The following is a 20,045-nucleotide window of genomic DNA, read 5'->3' on the forward strand; positions in this document are numbered from 1 at the left end:
GGGACCTCCCGCCTGTTGGCAAAGGCGCCCTGGGCACAGAAGCGGGCCTTCGCCTGCCGTCTGCTCTGCGCCAGGCCAGCCGAGAGCCTGGCCGGGGCCCGGCGGGGTCCGTGAGCGGCCCTGAGCTTGCAGCGCTGCTTCTGCTGGTAGCTTTTGCATCGAAGTGACGCGAGTGACAAAACATTAAGTACCAAAAGGCTTGTGAAGACAGAAAGAAAAGCAAAGCAGTTTTTTTAATCTCTGGCTCTAACCCTGAAAGAAAACCGTTCTCTCCCCTGCTTTTTTTCTGGAATTGTGTCTATCTTGCGAAGTATTTTGGTAAGGAATTGCTTTTTTATGATTTCCACTTCAGCCGTTAATTCACAGCCGATGTAATAGACGGAGGTGGGCTCTTTCCGCCAATTGGTGCCCATTTCCCCGCCGACCCCGGTGCGGTCACGTCCGCGTTCCTGGTTAAATCGGCCCTCGCTCTTTGTCACACCGACTTGGGCAGTGCAGTGTCTGCAGGACCAGGTGGGGTGTTTGGTTGCGCCTCCTTTGGTGGAACTGCAATTCAGAGGGTGATGGCCTCGCTTTGCACGTGCCCAAGTCTCTGGTCACCTGTGTTGCAAAGCGGTTTGCTCTTAGCAAGTGCCACCCGGCCAGGACGTGAGGTGGAACCGGCTGAGGCAAGCAGGGAAGCCAGTCCCTGCCGTCCCACCACCCGCCCTCTCCTCAGAGGCGGCCCGTTCAGGGGTCGCGCTCGGCGTCTGGAGTCCTCGCTCGGCGTGTCGGGAGGCTCGTGGGCGTTACTCGACCGCGAGCTCCTGCTTGGCCGAGCGGTCGAATGCCGTCGTTTAGATCCACACGATTGATCCGTTTACCTGGGGGTGGTCAGGGTGGGGCCGATCAGTAAGAGTAAAGTGGCCATGGAGCCTGCGTGTGAGCGGTTCCGAGTGGTTCCGAGGGCTGAGTACCAGGCATGCGTGCCTGGGCCACACGCCCAGTATTTACTGAGCTCTTTGAAGCCCTTTCCTCAGCAGGTGCCCCCAGAGGAGCTGCCGTGCCTGGGGCTCCTTCTCCAAGCTCCCCCGGCACTTGGCACTGAGCCTTTGAGCTTCAGCCTTCGAGTGGGTGCCAAGCGGTGTGTGTCCCTTGGTGATGTTGGGCTTCCCTGACGGATACTGGTGTTGAGCATCTTTTTGTGTGCCTGTTACTTCTGTGTTTTGTGAAGTATTCGTTCCAAAACTTAGCCCATTTCTAATGGGTTGTTTACCTTGTTATTGAGCTGCAGGAGTCTGTCTGGTATCTTGGGTTCAGGTTCTTTGTCAGAGATTCATGTTGTAAGTATTTTCTCCCAATCTGGCCGGCTTTGCTTTTTTTTTTTTTTTTCTTTTTCTCTTTTCTTCGTCCTTTTGCCTTTTCTAGGGCCAACCTGCGGCACGTGGAGGTTCCCAGGCTAGGTAGGGGTCGAATCGGAGCTGTAGCCATCGGCTTATGCCACAGCCACAGCAACGCGGGATCCGAGCTGTGTTTGCGACCCACACCATAGCTCACGGCAACGCTGGATCCCCAACCCACTGAGCAAGGTCAGGGATGGAACCCTCAACCTCCTGGTTCCTAGTCGGATTTGTTAACCTCTGAGCCACGACAGAATTCCAGGCTTTACAATTTTTTAATGGTGTATTTTGAAAAGTAAAAATTCTCACTTCAGGAGTTCCTGTTGTGGCGCAACGGAAATGAATCCGAGTATCCATGAGGTTGTGGGTTCCATCCCCAGCCTTGCTCAGTGGGTTAAGGATCCGGGGTTGCCGTGAGCTGTGGTGTAGGTCGCAGACGCGGCTGCGGATCCCTCGTTGCTGTGGCTGTGGTGTAGGCTGACAGCTGTAACTCCGATTTGACCCCTGGCTTGGGAACTTCTGTATGCCACACCTTCGGCCCTAAAAAGCAAAAAAAAAAAAATTCATTTCAACAATATTTGACTTAGTCATTTTTCTTTTCCTTTATGGTTTTCTGTGTGTCCTATGTAAGAAAATTTTGACAAACTCAAGGTCGCAAAGATTCTTCTAGAACTTCCAGAAGATTTATAGGTGTAACTTTTTTTTTTTTTTTGGCTTTTTGCCTTTTCTGGGGCCACTCCCATGGCATATGGAGGTTCCCAGGCTAGGGATCTAATCGGAGCTGTAGCTGCTGATATACACCACAGCCACAGCAACTTGGGGTCCGAGCTGCGTCTGTGACCCACACCACAGCTCACGGCAACACTGGATCCCCAACCCACTGAGTAAGGTCAGAGATCGAACCTGCAACCTCATGGTTCCTAGTCAGATTCGTTAACCACTGAGCCACGGCGGGAACGCCAATATAAGTGTAACTTTTACATTTAAGTCTGTGGTTCACTTCAGGTTTTTTTATTGTTTTGCTGTGAACTTGGTGGTGGTGGCGATGAGGTGAGGTTTGTGCTGTTTCCAACGTGCACCCAGGTGTCTGAGCAAATGTTTGTTGGAAAGGCTGCTCCTTTCCACTGAACAGGCTTTGCTTTGCCCAAAGATCAGTTGGTTATACTTCCGTGGTTTCATTCGGGGGATGCTCCATTCTCTTCCCTCTTCAGGTCTACACTCTCTTTTTGTGGGGGCACATCCCGGAGTTCCTGGGCCGGGGCTGGAACCCACATCGCAGCAGTGACCCAAGACACAGCAGTGGCAGCACCAGACCCCTAGCCCACTGAACCACAGGGGAACTCCAAGTACACTCCGTCCTTCGCGTAGACGCCGCGAGGTGTCAGGAGGTCCGGAGCGGAGCCTGGGCCGGGAGGGTCTGCAGTAGAGCGGGTTAGAGATGGTGCTGAACCGTCTTACTTCTGCGCTTAGCTTCTCACTTCCCAAACGTCTGAAGTTGTGTCACGCGTCACCGCCTCCGTGGCTGCCAGCATCTCTGGCCCAGGGACTTCCTGACCCCGTCTCTCTGGCCTCTGTCCCTTCTCCCCGCTCCACCCTGATCACATCATAAAAGTCTGCGCTCCACGGGCCTCATGGGGCACGGAGGTGGCAGTTCTCACGGTTCATCTCACTGTGTTGGGTACGCGCAGGAAGGGGGCGTCCCGGAGGGGGAAGCCCCCGGCAGTGGTCTTCCCGCCACGGCCACGAGGGCGGGGGGCGGGCCTGAGCCGGGGCTTCCAGACCTTCGAGGAGCTGGGCCGAGCTGCCGCCTGAGCCCGCCGGCCAGGTGTGTCCCCTGGGCGTGCACTGCGTTTCCCCCCCCCATGGAAGACGGAAGGCTGAACAGGGCTGAGAAGTAAACCCGGCTCTGCCCTCCCTGCGGACCACGCCCGAGGTGCTGAGAGTTGAAAACCGAGGCGAGACAAAGGCAGCTGCCGACAGCAGGCAGACCAGGCGGGCTGCGCCAGGCGGCGGCGTCCAGGTCCAGCTTGTGGAGCGGCAGGCCGCGCCGGGGAGTCGGGGAGTCGGAGGCAGGGCCGCGGGTCGCGACCCCGTGCAGCACGCGGCCCCGGAGCAGGAGCGCAGGCGAGCCGCCGCAGCGCTGGGGGCGACGGGGCACCAGGCGCGCATGTGCCCCCCTCTCGGCCTTCCGTGGGACCAGTCGGGACGCAGGACTTAAATGCCATCGGCAGTGGCGCGGCCTCAAGTTCAAAGTCTCCTTTCCCTGCCCTCCGTGAAGTGTTTACGAAGATAAATGGTGTGGCGTTCCTGCTGTGGCGCAGTGGGTTAGGAATCCGACTGCAGGAGCTCCGGGTCGCAGTGAAGGTGTGGGTTTGACCCCTGAACTGGCACAATGGGTTGAAAGAGCTGGTGTTGCCACAGCTGTGGTATAGGTTACAGCTGCTGCTCAAATTCATCCCTGGCCTGGGAGCTGCCATGTGTTGCAGGTGCAGCCATTAAAAAGAAAAAATTTTTACATGTATTTAATTTTAAAGGCCAAATTTTTGGTCCTAATCCATTAAAGGTTGGCATAACTAGGGAGTTCCCGTCATGGCGCGGGGGAAATGAATCTGACTAGGATCCATGAGGACACAGGTTCGATCCCTGGCCTCGCTGAGTGGGTTAAGGGTCTGGTGTTGCCGTGAGCTGTGGTGTAGGTCCCAGACACAGCTTGGATCCCCAGTTGCTGTGGCTGTGGTGCAGGCCGGCAGCTAGAGCTGCGATTGGATGCCTAGCCTGAGAACCTCCATATGCTGCGGGTGCGGCCCTAGAAAGACTACCAAATAAAGTAAAACGAAGTGACTGAAGCCCTCAGGCTACATGCGCACGTCTGAGTGTGTGTGTGAGCACGTCTGGAAGGGACTGAGCAAGCGGAGGAGGATGTGGGCGGGGACAGTCTAGGTAGTGACCCCTCGCCTGGGAGGGCAGCGCGGGTCGGGCCCCTTTCTCTCGCATTTCCTCCTGCTGCTTTTCTGGAACAGATGGCTGGCGCTTCGGCGTCTTTCTGCAACCTTGAGATGACCTTGATGGTGGCAGCCACCCACAAACCGTGGCAGAACCTGGGTCCCTGCCAGCCGCAGCCCGCCCCCGGCCCGGGACTGCCTTGCTGTAGGCGCCTTTCATCTGGGAGGGCAATTAACTTTTTTAACCCTCTTATTGTTGCTCTTGTTACAAGCAGCCAGACGTAGTTCCTCTTTGATACAAGGTAGACTTAAAAATCTTAAAAAGAGGAGTTCCCGTCGTGGCGCAGTGGTTAACGAATCCGACTAGGAACCATGAGGTTGCGGGTTTGGTCCCTGCCCTTGCTCAGTGGGTTAGGGATCCGGTGTTGCTGTGAGCTGCGGTGCAGGTCGCAGACGCGGCTCGGATCTGGCATTGCTGTGGCTCTGGTGAAGGCCGGTGGCTACAGCTCCGATTGGACCCCTGGCCTGGGAACCTCCATATGCTGCAGGAGCGGCCCAAGAAATAGCAAAAAGACAAAAAAAAAAAAAAAAAAAAAAAAAAAATCTTAGGAAGAGTACTCACTCAGCCAAGCAAGTGCTGCCTCGCCGGAGGAGGAGGACGTAGTAATGAGGAGAGACCAGAGGCAAGCGGCTGTGCCCTGGCTTAGGAGGTTTCCTTCCAGCCTGTTTATTCTGATTTGCCTGAATTCAGAGTAACTCTGGAGCACCCGTCGCCTGCGCTAAAAAGCCCAGGCTTCCTGTTGGCAGCACAGGCAGTATCCGGATCCCCAAATTCAAGTCAGTTACTCTGTAAGTAACCGCCTTCTCCCTCCTCCGGGAAGGTACCCTCGGCATGAAGGTGCCCCCCCACCCCGCGCCGGGAGAGCAGCTGAGTGTGGAATTCAATTGGGGGGGGGGCTGCAGAAATAGTGCTCAGCTTTCAGGCTTGTTCTGGATTATTCCTGGGGCTTGCTTTTGTTTTGGAAGGATGGTTTTAGAACATTGACTTGAAAAGATTCTTTGTAAGCCAAAGAGAAAAATGTCCTTATAACCTCCAAGAAGCAGTGTAACGTTGAAAGATGACAGGCAGAGGCTTTAGAGGAATCTCAAATTAGGCTGTGCTCTTGAAGACCTGTAATTAGAGAGAGGCGTATTATTTCTTGCATAATATTTTCTTGCTTAAATTGCATTTCACAACGAGCGGCTTATACTTGGGTTTCCGTAAAGCAATTCAAGCGCAGGGAGCCTCTTTCCTGGTGAGAGGACAGAGTCGCAGCACTGCCATCTGGCGGTGTCTCGTAGAACTGCAGGGTTTGCCTCGGCGGCTGTCAGTCTATAGGCGAAGCTTTGGAAGCTTTTCCAAATGTTAGCTTGCAAAGTCGTAACGGTAACGAATACCTCATAAATGGAAGAAAAGTTGGAACTATAGATGAGAAGATTGGCAAGAAAGCAGAGCTTCTTCCAAATGTGTGGAAGCACTTTTATCAACAACCTGGCGACTTGTGTAAGTTTTGTCGTTCACACATTATTGGTTGTTTAGGTTTATTACAAAGCAGATTTATTGAGAGAGTATAAACCGGAAGGGTGGTACCAGGTATTTTTAGTTCCCTCCTCTTTTCACGTAGCTCTTAGGGGTTATTTCCATGTTAAAGTTTGAGGTGTAGTCTACGTACAGGGAGGTATACGGATCTGAATTAGAATTCAGCGAGTTCTGGTGAATTCATGCGGCAGCCCCTCTATTAAGACAGCAGAGGTCTTCTCATTGTGGCTCAGCAGGTTAAGAACCCAGCTGGTATCCATGAAGATGCGGGTTCGATTCCTGGCCTTGCTCAGTGGATTAAGGATCCAGCTTTGTCATGAGCTGTGGTGTAAGTCGCTGATGCACCTCAAATGCTGTGGCTGTGGTGTAGGCCGGCAGCTGCAGCTCCCATTCAACCCCTAGCCTGCAGCCCTACAAACAAATAAGCAAACAAAAAATACGGAATATTTCCCTCACCACGGGGGGTTCCCTGTACACAGCAGCCGCACTTCTCATCTCTTTCACTATAGATTAGCTCTGGCTGTTGAAGTTCCCGTAAATGAACTTCTCTGGGGCCAGCAGCCACCTGACCAGGGGCCTGGGGCTGTGGGTCCAACCAGCACTTCGCAGGTGGCTGTGCAGAGGTGCCAAGGAGCTGCAGATGCTGTGCGGAGCTGGCATCTGTAAGGGGCTCAGCATCCTGCCCGGGGCCACCCACGCTGGGGTTGTTCCTCGTGCACCAGAGGAAGCTGCACAGGGAGCGCCCCAGAGTCTGGAGCACGTGAACTCTGGAGGTCGCCTTTCCCAAGTGGGCCAAGGGCCTGGAATCTATTGAGTCACAGGCCCTGGCAGGGATTCTGTTCTGGGAGCGAGAGGCAGCAAAAACGCAGCTCAAGGGGAGGCAGGTGCTGCAGCTGCGGAGATCAAACATCGCGTCAAGGAATGCAAGCTGCCACCCAGCCCAAGAAGTGCCATTTCTGCCAGTGTCAGCCCTCTGGTGGCTGCATGTCCACCGAAGGCCCAGGAAGCTCCCAGCTCCCAGGGAAAGGTGGCCTGATTTGGGAGGAAGAAGAGACCCCTAGTCCCGTCCGGCTCCCAGAGGCCTGCAGCTGAGCCCTGGTGGGTGAAGCTCTCCTTTTGTGATCGGGGAGTTTTGAGGACTGGGGACAGGGCGGGAAGGGGGCCGCTGGCACTGCCATGTACCTCTTGAGGAGGGAAGGGGCGAAGCAGAGGGACTCCCGCTGTGCTCTGACCAAGTACACGTGGACACGGGGACCTCGCCTCGTGCTGTGTCCCGTCTCCACTCCCAGCATCTCCAGCTTTTGCAAGCGGCCTGGGATCAATCCCGCACCACAGGGGTGACCCGAGCCACTGCTGTGACACCACCAGACCCTTTCCCCTCTGTGCCACCAGGGAATTCCGGTTGTTTTTTTCTTAGAGAAGGATGTGGAATAACATTTGCCATGCCAGAGTGAAAAGATGAAGCATGAGACCAGACTGAGGGCCCAGCCCACAGGCCCCTCCATCCTGGGAGGGCCTATCCCGGGGGTGAGGCAGGGTCACCACACCTGGTCTCTTATAACCCCCTCGGGACAGGGTGGGTTGTGATGACAGGCACATGGGGGGCTGAGGGAACAGCTGCTGGCCACTCCCGCCCCATTCCGGGGCACTCTGGGCCAGCAGTGCTTGTCTGTTCCCTTGGGCGACGGCACCTTGGATCCCACTCTCTCCGGGTTGCCAGCCGCACTAGCTGTGAGCGAAGGACGTGTCTTGGGCATCGTAAGTGTGTTTGTAACGTCAGTGCAGTGGTTTTGTGTCTTTACTCCTCGTCCTGCACTGCGCTCTCAGGGAGGATGGCCGTGGCCCCGGACTGCCCAGCAGGGTGCTTTTGTTGCTGTGTCACGAGAGAGGACGACCATTGAGCGACCGCGTCTTTGCCACTTAAGAGTTGGCTTTTCTGCCAGTGTCCCCTTGAAACCCCTCCGTCTTCAGGGATCCGTGAGGGACTGGGTTTGAACCGGGTCGCCCCAGGACTAGGGCTCCTTTGGCGGAAAGAACGGAATTGGTCTGCGCACGACAAGGCGGTGCACGACTGTTGGGCGAGACGGTGCCGAGGGAAAGGCAGCCTTCGTGTTCCAGGCTCTCAGTTCTAGGCACGGGGCTTGCGTTAACTGCCAGATCCCTGTCACTGGATTGGGCCAGGCCTACCAGGCACAGCAGGGCGTATGTGTGTGTAAAGGATGTGAACTGGACAGTTCCTGACATAGCTCAGTGGAAGCGAGTTGAACTGGGAACCGTGAGGTTGCGGGTTCGATCCCTGGCCTTGCTCAGTGGGCTAAGGATCCGGCGTTGCCATGAGCTGTGGTGTAGGTCGCAGACACAGCTTGGATCCCAAGTTGCTGTGGTTGTGCTGTAGGCCTGCAGCTGTAGCTCTGATAAGACCCCTAGCCTGGGATCTAACCTCCATATCCCGCAGGTGTGGCCCTAAAAAGCAAAAAAAAAAAAAGTGAGTTGGTCAGCATAGGTTTTAGGAGCGGGGCTCTGCACCCATCCGAGCTGCCCAGGGCTGAGGCAAGGGCGGCGGCCTTGGCCTTTCACGCCTCCGGGCTTCTCCCCCTGGGCTTCTAGTGATGGTTTCCTTGTGGTTCCCAGAGCCAGGGTCCTGCCCTGCTGACGCAGGGACGCGTGTCCTGGTGGTGAAAGGAGGAAGGAGCGTTCGTGTGTGTGCTGGAAGATCACTGCACACCTCCCTCCGCGTGCTGCGATGGGGCCAGTGCAGTAGACGCATGGGGTGAGGTGTGTCTGCTCCTGGGTTCTTGTCCTCCCCCGCCCCTGATGGCTATCGCCTATTTCTGGGCTTTGTAGGACCTCACAAATAGCTGATGTGGTGATTGCTGGGTGGCCTAGTTTGTGTACATATAATATGGTGGCCTTCTCCATGTTCTTTTGCGGTCTTACTGTCTACAAACTTTTCTTTCTTTTTTTGCTTTTTAGGGCCACACCTGCAGGATCTGGAGATTCCCAGGCTAGGGGTGTAAGCGGAGCTCCGGCTGTCGGCCTCCACCACAGCTCACGGCAACGCCAGATCCTTAACCCACTGAGCAAGGCCAGGGATGGAACCCTCAACCTCATGGTTCTAGTCGGGTTTGTTTCCACTGCGCCTCGACTGCAACTCCCTACAAACTTTCTTCTTGGGAAAAATAACCAAAGCATCTTTGACAAAAGGTTCTGCACCAGCAGAAAGAGCTGAAACATCAGCTTGGGGGTCCCCTCTTCTTGAAGTGGGAGTCTGAGCTGCACTTTCTTTTCCCGTTTCCTGTTTCCAACAAGATCTTCTGTCCTAAAAACTAGATCCCCCACCCCCCGTAGCCCATACACCTGTACATTAACTGCAGGCGTCTGCAGTTCTTGAGTGATTTGTGCAAAAGTCCGGAAGGAGCTAAGACCTCTCCAGCCCTTCCCAGTCTCCGGAGTCAAAACCTCTCCTTGAAGCGATTCATGCTTCAAGTGAAGTGAAACCAGCGATTCACTGCTGGTTTGAGATGGATTAAAACCTGGTGTAATCTCAAATCCTGGGGTGTCGAAAGTGGGGTTGGGAGACCAAGATGGGACAGGTGAATGTGTAGCCAAGTCATGCAGGAACTTTTCTGCAGGTGCGAGAAACTTAGCAAAGTGGCCAAAATAGGTTAATAGGCGACAGACCAAGGTTAAGTCCGTGTTTACGGCTAGAAACCAAGGCTCAGAGTGAAACCTTGAATTGATGGGGGCGGGGGAGGGCAGGAGGGCCGTGTCTGTCTGTTCTTTGCCTCATTCCTGTGGAGACGGACCTCGGGGAGTGTTAACCCTTCCGTTCCTGTTACACCCACGGGGACCCTTCCCCCTTCTTCTCCCTGGGAAAACACAATGAATAAAGGCCTATTGGGGAGGGTCCCTTACGTGGCAGTGGGTTAAGGATCCACCATTGCCACAGCCGCGGTGCAGGCTGCAACTGCAGCATGAGTTCGATCCCTGGCCTGGGAACTTCCAGAGGCAGCAGGTGCAGCCGAGAAAAGAGGGGACGAGAAGGAATCCTACGGCCTGCGCTCTTGTGTGTCAGGCTTTTTGTTCAGCACCGTGTGGATGCAGCTCGGTGGTGGTGTGTAGGTCAGTGATCGAGCCTTTTGTTTCCAGCGTACAAAGCACCAGTCACCTACCCATCCCCCACCGAGGGGCCGCTGGATCGTCTTCACTTTGGGGCCCTTGGGAGCAGAGGGCTGTGGACACCGTGGGTCACGGGGTGGCGGGCAGGCCGTGCCGTGGCTTGATGAGGAGCTGCCAGCTTTTCCGGAGCAGCTACCTCCTGTGTCCTCTTCCTGGAGTCTTAGAACTCTGTTTACCCCACTAAGTGCTTAATCCTCTCTTATTAATCATCCTTTATATTAAATTGCCTGCATCTCCCTTTTATTTATTTTGTTTTTGTCCTTTTAGGGCCACACCCACAGCATATGGAGGTTCCCAGGCTCAGGGTCAAATCAGAGCTGTAGCTGCCGGTCTGCACCACAGCCACAGCCACACCAGACCCGAGCCGCGTCTGCGACCTACACCACAGCTCATGGCAGCGCCGGATCCTTAACCCACTGAGCAAGGCCAGGGATCGAACCTGTGTCCTCCTGGATGCTAGTCAGATTCGTTTCCGCTGTGCCATGGCAGGAACGCCCCTGCATCTTCCTTTGTGAGGTATTTGTTCAAGTTTTATGCCCCATTCTTGAGGGGGTGGTACTTGTATTATGACTTGTAGGACTTCTTTATTTGGGATATAAGTCCTTTGTCAGGTATGTTTTGTGAAATTTTATCCTGGTCCGTCCTTGCCTGTCCATTCTATCGTGGTAAAAAATCCAGCCTGGGAACTTCCATGTGCCGCAGGTGTGGCCCTGAAAAGTCAAAAAAAAAAACAAGCCTCCGGGGCCTCTAAGCCTCAAGGTGAGAGGCGGAGTCCGGGTCTCCGACTTGAGTTAAGCCGCATCCTGCGAGGCCCGCAGCTCAGAAGGGCTCAGCCGCTCGGGTCCCCTGAATCCCCTTTCCACCTGGAATCCTTCTGCCTTGTTCTTCATCCTCCGTCCTGCCCTCTGTCCCCTGGTGGCCCTGGCGGTGGAGGGCGGCCTGCATTCCGGTGGGTCGCAGCGCAGGTGGCCTCCGGCCTGCTGGGCGGGTCCGGGTCTGCGGGAGCCGCAGCCCTTCCTGTTCAAGCGGCCGCTCCCCGGGGTCCGGGGGTTTGACCCAGCTCCGATCGGGGGCCCCTCCCCGCGCCCAGGGCCCGGCCCCGCTCTGCTCTCCGGCTTCCTCTACGAATGTTCATCCACAGTCAGAAAACGGGGCGACTTGTGTTCACGCCGCGGAGGCTGCGCCCCGAGGGGCCCCTCGGGCAGATGGAGCGCAGCCGCCGGCCTGGGAGACCCGGGCTCCGCGGCCGGGGAGCAGTCGACCGTTTCCTCCGTCCAGCAGCGGGCTCGTGGGTCATCGTCGCCCCTTGCAGATTGAGAGGAAGGTCGTCTAAGGAGTGGCCTTGGGTCAGGAGGAGGTGGCCCTGCGTCTGCTGACGGGGTGACGCGGGGCTGCCGGGGGCGGGGGGGTGAGCGGATGACGGGCTGACAAGGGGGTGACGGGGTGACAAGGGGGTGATGGTGACGAGTTAGCGGGGTGATGAGGGCCTGACGGGGTGACAAGGGGGTGACAGGCCGACGGGCTGACCTGAAGACACAGCACCCCCCTCCCTGGGGGGAAGAGACGAGGTTACGGTTCTTTTCCTGCCGTAAGAATGACTGTTTTGTTCCCCCTCCGGGTGGCCCTCAGTCGCTGACGCGGCCGCCCCCACGGGCTGCGGTGGCCCTGGGCCCTCTCCGAGCCTCGGCTCTGTCCCCTGACAGTCGGGGGCAGGGGGTCATCGTCCTGCCCGGGAGCGAGTCCAGCGGGGCGGCGCGCAGGGGTCGGAGGGCCCGGGGCTGCGGGCAGTGGGCTCAGGGCCTGGGCCTCGCGCAAGGCTCCCTCTGGCGACCCCGGAGGGCCCGGGTGAGCAGGGGCCAGTGCCACGGTTTCTCCTGGACACAGCGGCCCCGGGCCTCTGGCTTGTCCGATGGCAAGGCCCCCGCCTCTAGGAGCTGACGACCAGGGGGACGAGAGCCCGGCCCCCTGAGAGCCCAAGGGCTGGGGCAGGGGGCGTGCCAGCTACCGTGTGGCCCCATGCTTAGGTGCAGGAGTGACTGTTCCAGAAACACTGTATCTACAGAAACAGATGGGCTAGGTTTGGCCCTTGAGTCATGGGCAGCCGGCCCCTGGTCTAGACCTTGGCTTTCCAACGTGTGGCCCCCTGCCCGGGTGTCGCATCAATTCCTGGGTCACCCAGTTCTGAGTCGGGCGTCTGGGAGACGTGCATTTCCAGGTCCCAGGTGAGGCTCTAGGCAGGGCCGCGCTTAGAGCCCCGCTCCAGACGCCGAGCAGCAGCTGGAGGGCTGTGGGTGCTGGAGTCACCAGGGGGTTTCAAGCCCCAGACACCGCCCCTTGCTCCACTGCAATCCCTCTGCGCGCCAGGGCCCTGCTCTGCACGCAGGGGTGTGGGGGAGAGAGAAGAGGGACTGGGGTCTCTGCGGATCGAGAAAGATGCCTCTGAACAACTTGAGACGTGAAACAGGCGAAGGTGCAGGTGGTGGTGACCTGGGGGCTGAGAGCTGACGGGCCTGCCCAGGTCCTCCAGACTCACCTCCCAGTCTGGGCGGAGCCTGGGGGATCCCGGAACAACCCCCCAGTCCAGGGGGAGGGTCTGGGACAGCTCTCTGCCCGTGGGAGGGGTGGGGAACGGGGTGGGGAGAGCTCCCTGCCCCCAGGGGGGAACGGGGTGGGGCCAGCTCCCTGCCCCCGGGAGGTACGGTATCAGGATGCTCTCTTTCTCCGCCCCACCCCCCGCCCCGCCCAGAGCCCTCTCCACCTCATCCCCCAGCTGCAGAATCAGGACGGGAGCCCGAGGCCCAGGCCGGTGGGAGAGGCTGGGCCCTCCAGCAGGGGCGCAGTGGACTCTGAAGCAGCCCTCCAGTGGGCGTTGGGCCCTTTGCTCCACAGCGGGGGTCACCTTGCCCAGGGCAGCCTCCTGGCCCAGGCTCAGGCAGCCCGGCCCTCCCTCAAGCCCTGGTGTTGGCACGTGACCCTTTGGCTCTCCAGGCTTCTCCGCTTCTCTGGCCTCGCAGCTGAGGTGCCAGACACAGGCTGGGCCTTCACTCCCAGGCACCTTGTCGCCATGCTTTAAATGTCATCCCCGTTCCTCGACTCCGGAACGCATAGCTGTCGCTTCTTTTGAGCTGTCCAGGTGGCATCTCAATCACACTGCACCTGGCACGGCCCCGAGCCCTGCTCCGGCCCCAGGCTTTCTCCGCTTGGGAAAGCCTCTCCATCCAAGGTGCTGCGCTGGCCCAAACCCGAATCAAATGCAACGAGGTTTTTTTTTTTTTTTCAGTGTTCCAATAAAACTTTATAAAAGCAGGGAGTTCCCACTGTGGCTCAGTGGGTTATGAACCTGAATGATATCCAGGAGGATGCAGGTTTGATCCCTGGCCTCACTCAGTGAGTTAACAACCTGGCGTTGCCGTGAGCTGTGGTGAAGGTCTCAGACGCGGGTCGGATCTGGCGTTGCTGCGGCTGCCGTGTAGGCCCATGGCGGCTGCAGCTCCCCTTAGGCCCCTAGCCTGGGAACCTCCGTGTGCCGCGAGTGTGCCTCTAAAAAGCAACAGCAACAGCAGACATGCTCCCAGTGTGACTGCCTCTTCCTTCGCAGCCACTGTCCGCCTCTGTGGGACCCAGACCCCTCTTGTCTGCCTCTCTCCACACGGCAGAGCCCTTGCCTGGCCCCACCACCCGTTGGCCAGCATTGCCTCCAACATTGACCTCCTGGGCACGGCTCAGCCTCCCCAAGCTGGCTCCTGCCCGAGGCCCTGGTGCCTGCCGTCCTGCTGGGCAGGCTTGCTCTCTGTGTCCGTTCTGCTCAAACATCAGCCCTCTGGAGACTTGCCCCCTTGCCAGAAGCAGGACCTCCTGTTGCTCTGCTCCCGGTTGTTCCTCACAGCACTTGCCACCCCCGACGCAGGGGGAGGTCGTCTGTGGCTGCCCCCCCACTAGAAGGTGAGCTCCAGGAGGACAGGGGCTGAGTCCACAGCGTCTAGAGAAGCCCCCGGCACCCCGCAGGCTGCACACACATTTCTCAGAAACAGTTAAGGGAGAGAATGTTCAGACATGAGCCAAAGTGCCGTCGAAGCAGAACAGAGAAGGCGGCCGGAGGGGCAGCTGAGCTGCTTAAAGACAGCTGGTCTCTGAGCTGTTTTTACACCCTGGCAGAGAAGGCCTGCCCAGGATCCAAACTCAGTTTTGTGGTATTTTGGGGTTCGTTTGTTTGCTTTTTAGGGCTGCACCTGCAGCATAGGGAGGTTCCCAGGCTAGGGGTCGAATCGGAGCCACAGCTGCCGGCCTCCACCAGAGCCACAGCAACAGGTGATCCGAGCCATGTCTTTGACCTACGCCACAGCTCACGGGAACGCTGGATCCTTAACCCACTGATAGAGGCCAGGGACTGAACCCACAACCTCATGGTTCCTGGTCGGGTTCGTTTCCGCTGCGTCACGACGGGAACTCCGACTTCCTGGTGTTTTTTACGGCGGCCAGTGGGAAGTTAAGGAACAGCTTCCCAGGAGTGACGCGTGGCTCATACAGACCCAGATCGAGCCCGAGTGAAAGCACTTGCTCACCCCACAGGGACAGGCCTGGCAGGTATTAGGACCCACTGGGGAGAAGCCAGTGACAGACACGTGTATGGGGCAGGAACAGTGAGGTGAACTTAAGGAGGCAAAGCCAGGCTTCTTGGTGGGGAGCGGGGTCGGGGGGGCGCAGGGGCAGGGCTGAACTGTCTCCCCTTATACCCACGTGGTGAAGCCCTAACACCCCTCCTTTCTGGCACCTCAGCATCTGGCTGTGTGTGGAGACAGGGCCTTGAAAGACATGATCGGGTTAAAATGAGGCCATTTGGGTGGGTCCTAACCCAGTCTGACTGGTGCTCTTTTAAGGGGGAATCTGTTCACAGAGAGACAAGTGGTGGGTGCACGTCGCCAGAGCTGTCCAGACCCCAGGAGAGGCCTCAGAGGAAACCCGCCCTGCGGACCCCTTAACCCGGGTTGCCGCCTCCAGAACCGTGAGACAATAAACTCCCGCTGTTTACACCCCCAGCCTGCAGTACTTTATTGTGCAACTCAAACTGACTAATACAGACATACATTGGACAGGCTCATTTGCTTGGGTGTAGACAAGAATTATTTTGCACGGTTGTCAGTTATCAAAATAACTTCAGTTAGTGAAAAAAATTAATAGTCACTCAAAGAAGCAGAAAATTTTGTTTACGCCAACCTGAGGCTTATAACCTGGGAGACAGTCCTTCATAAAGCTTTGAGGACTTTTCCAGCCATTAGGGGTCAAAGCACAGTTATATAGGGTTTTTGTTTTGTTTTCGTCTTTTTAGGGCTGCACCTGCAGCATATGGAGGTTCCCAGGCTAGGGGTCTCATCAGAGCTGTAGCCTATGGTCTACACCGCAGCCACAGCAATGCCAGATCCGAGCCGCATCTGCGACCTGCACCACAGCTCACGGCAATGCCGGATCCTTGACCCCCTGAGTGAGGCCAGGGATCAAACCCGAAACCTCACGGTTCCTAGTCAGACTGGATAAGGAACTCCTATGTGAGTTTTTTTGAGATGAAGGGTTATATGTCGGGGACATACTGACAGTTTACACAGTTCAGATCTGCAAAGTGTTCAGAGTAAGCAGTTGGTCATGTGGCCCTTGCAAGATTAAGAAGGAAGCTTATCTAAAAAGTTATCAAGGGGTGGGTCATCTTGACTCTTTACAAGATACAGAAGAAATGCTATCCTGCTAAAGAGATCTGGCTCGTGTAGATGCGTGATACACACTACAGGGGAGGGAGGAAACCCAACAGAAAGAGAAAAGTTTTATGGTTAAATTTGTCTTGTCTTGGAGGTCCTGTCATGGTGCAGTGGAAGTGAATCCGACGAGGAGCTATGAGGTTGCGGGTTTGATTGCTGACCTTAGTCAGCGGGTTAAGGATCCAACATTGCCATGAGCTGCGGTGTAGGCTGCAGATGTGGCTCGGATCTGGTGTTGCTGTGGCTGTGACATAGGCCAGCAGATGTATCTCCGATTCAGCCCCTGTCCTGGGAACCTCCATATGCTGCGGGTGCAGCCCTAAAAAGCGACACATAAATAAGTAATAAATTTGCCTTGTCTTGCCATAAAATTAATTTTAGTTCATCAATTTCCCCCCTTTGATCGTTAGTCTTTTGATAGGAAGCGTTATGTTGTCAACTATTTGGTCCATCAGTGTCAGGGTTATTGCTTACCTGCCCGCCCTGGTCCATCATGTCCCTGCATGTTGGGTCTTAAGAACCCCGTTCTTTCTTTCCTTTTCGGGGTTGTACTACTAAGGTGTTCAGCAAGGACGAGGTGAATCCCAAGTTGTCTGATAGGACTTAACACCAGCTTTACCCTGCATGTGCACTGCACGCGTTCACTAATGAGTAGAGAACTATAGATGTGATCCGTAGTTTCGCGTTCTTTCGATAACGCCTTAAAAGAAGGAGGTGGCAGGGACCAAAAGGCAAGAATCTCTCACTTTATACATGACTCACACTGTAATCAAAATTGACAAGAGGAGGAGCAACGTCATTAGTAAATTTGAAGCCAATATTCTCCTAAACTGTACTATTCTGCTAGTATTTCTTCTCAACTGGGAAGAGGGTAAGTCAGAGCTGAAATCTGGTCCTTCATATGTATCACAAGATGAGTTGCATTAGAAGACTCATCCAAAACCACGTAAAACCCAACATTTACTATGTATCATAGCACACGGTCCCCCTCCGGAAGCTGTTAGAATATCTAGGGCCAGGTGACTCTGTAGGACTGACCTTCTCATCATGAAGATTTTTTTTTTTTTTTTTTTTTTTTTGCTTTGCTTTTTAGGTCCACACCTGCGACGTATGGAGGTTCCCAGGCTAGGGGTGGAATTGAAGCTGCAGCTGCTGGCCTACACCACGGTCACAGCAACACTGGATCCGAGGCGTGTCTGCGACCTACACCACAGCTCAAGGCAACGTCGGATCCTTAGCCCACTGAGCGAGGCCAGGGATCCAACCCGCAACCTCAGGGTTCCCAGTCGGGTTCGCTTCCGCTGCGCCACGACAGGAACTCCATGGAGACTTTTGAATTGAGCAAACTGATGATTGCTATCATTCAAAGTTTGCTTTTGTTAAAGCCTCCATGTAGTTAATGACAATCTGCTCCAAGCAAAGGACAAATATCCCAGCCAAATGGTGCTACCCGGGCAGGCTGAGCGAACCCGGCATGCCCCTGCAGGTTGGCAGGACTCCTTCCCGGTCTTGCCGAAGGGGACCTGGAGCCCGAGGGAGAGACGCATTTGGCTCATGAGCCGAAGTGCGAACCTGTCAAAGTAATTGGTATGTAAGCCTGGTCCAGCGTCTCGGGTCCAGTTCTGCGTCGGATACTGTCTTCTCGTCCTGCTCGGGTGGACCTGGGCTTAGTTGAAAGAGGGTGTCAGGAGTTGCAGTTCATTCAGGAGAGGCCTGATAGGGTCCCTTCCCACCTGGCTGTAAGGACTCCTTTATCTGACGCCTTTTCCAGTGGGCGGAATCTCCTGGTTGCCCATCCCCGGGCATCTGACCTTCCGCCAAAGACAGTGCTGTGGTCAGTTTCAGAAACATCTGACCTTCCGCCAAAGACAGTGCTGTGGTCAGTTTCAGAAACAAACGTAGAACGTCCTTTCAACTGGGAGCTCCCATCGTCGCTCACTGGTAAAGGACCTGACTAGTGCCCGTGAGGACACATGTTTCATCCCAGGCCTCAATCACCGGGTTAAGGATCCAGTGTTGCCCGGAGCTGTGGGTGGGTCCATGACGCGGCTCAAATCTGGTGAGGCTGTGGCTGTGGCTGTGGTGTAGGCCGGCAGCTACAGCTCCCATTCGACCCCTAGCCTGGGAACCTCCTTATGCCGCAGGTGCAGCCCTAAAAAGACAAAAAAAAAAAAAAAAAAAAGTCCTTTTAATGTAATTCGATTAAACTTAACGATAATGCAACAAGGAGCTATCTATCTGGAAAGTGATTCTTAGGCAGTGAACACAAAACAACAACAACGCTAGAACTTAATGTCCACTGAAACACAATTTTTCTCTAAAATTACTCTCAAAAGAGAAACAAAAGGAGTTCCTGTTGTGGTGCAGTGGCAACGAATCCCACTAGTATCCATGAGGACTTGGGTTCAATCCTTGGCCTCGCTCAGTGGGTCAGGGATCTGGCGTTGCCATGAACTGTGATGTAGATGGCAGATGCGGCTCTGATCTGGCGCTGTGGCTGAGGCTGTGGCCGGCAGCTGTGGCTCCGATGGGACCCCTAGCCTGGGAACTTCATATGCCGCAGGAGAGGCCCAAGAAAAGGCAAAAATAAATAAAATGACTCTCATGTCTGTCAAATAGAGCCCAATTAAGACTAATTGATTTGCAAAATCAATAAGCTTGGGCCTGGTCATTTACATAAGTGTAACTGCTCTTACCAGTCATGATACGATGACATTTTGTGTAAAGAATCTCAACTGCACTTTTAAAAGGCCTCTCAGGGACAGGAAAGCCTCACCATGGGCTTGTCATCAGATTCCATGTGTGATATCTGTGAATTTGGGTGGATTCTTCTCTCCTAGAGAGCCCCCCAAATATCTGGAGATCCTTGCACCTGTCAGGAGGTGGTTGTCCTTATCCACCTGGAAAGGCTGCTGGGATCTTAAGCGTTTCCAGTCTCTGGAGGGGTTAGGTAGAGAGAAAAAAAATGTTTCAGTTCTCCTTACAAAGGTGCAGTTTACCAAGTTGTTATAAATCATAATTAGCCTAAGGGAAAGGTTTCTCACATTCAATATTCCACTTCCCATTGTGCTCAGCAGTTAAAGAACCCGACTAGGAGCCATGAGGATGCAGGTGTGATCTCGGGCCTCACTCAGTGGGTTAAGGATCTGGTGTTGCTGTGGCTGCAGCTCCGATTGGACCTCCAGCCTGGGAACCTCCATAGGCAGCCCTAAAACAAACAAACAAACAAACAAAAAGCCAGCCTTAGGACAAAATTACTTTCTTCATCCTTAAAAAAATGTGCTTCCATTTCATATATCTTCTTTTTCCTTGCATATGAAACCGTTTTCCTTATTGGTTTTTCGTAGTTTTAATTACATATTTTAATTAGGATTCCTAACCTTCGTTTTAAAAACTTCTTGGTGAAACCCAAGAAGCAAGTGGTTACAAACTGTCAGTCACAGCAGCAAATGTAAGAACATGCTCTAGCACCTAATTGCTTCCCTCGGTGCGATACGAGGCCTGTCTGATGAACGAAAACATCTTTCGTTTTCCTCTAAAACGCAGGTAAACTTCTTTGGAAACAAGAGGGGAGGGAGACGGGCAAACCCTGAAAAGAAGGACACGGCTGTTGAGGACACGCGAACACTGCTTAGCACCGGTTGGGCCCAAGACAGCTGCGTTCCGGTGGCCCGTGAGCCGCATCCACTCACTGGAAGACATCAGCTCGGGAGCTCCCGTCGTGGCGCAGGGGTTAACGAACCCAACCAGGAACCATGAAGTTGCGGGTTCGGTCCCTGCCCTTGCTCAGTGGGTTAAGGATCCGGCGTTGCCATGAGCTGCGGTGTAGGTGGCAGACACAGCTCAGATCTGGCTTGGTTGTGGCTGTGGTGTGGGCCGGCGGCTACAGCTCTGATTAACCCCCTAGCCTGGGAACCTCCACATCCCCAGGGTGCGGCCCTAAAAAGACAAGACAAAAAAAACTCCCAACAAACGGGGCATCAGCAAAACGACATGCCCACATGAGCTCTGCGGCTGATTGCGAAAGGCCATGACGGGGCCGAGGCCCATTCCTGGAAATCCCTCCCCCGCTCCCCCAAATAGTTGGAAAAACCTCCCCACTCCTTGGCCTATGAAATTACTCGGCCCATGAAAACTCAACACCTCGTGTTTCGGGGCCTCGAACCTTCAGAGAGGGACCACACTGTGCCTATGGAGTATGTATCTCAACAAACCTGCT

The sequence above is a fragment of the Sus scrofa genome, unplaced genomic scaffold, assembly GCF_000003025.6.
Source record: "Sus scrofa isolate TJ Tabasco breed Duroc unplaced genomic scaffold, Sscrofa11.1 Contig1914, whole genome shotgun sequence".
NCBI classification, from domain to species: Eukaryota; Metazoa; Chordata; class Mammalia; order Artiodactyla; family Suidae; genus Sus; species Sus scrofa.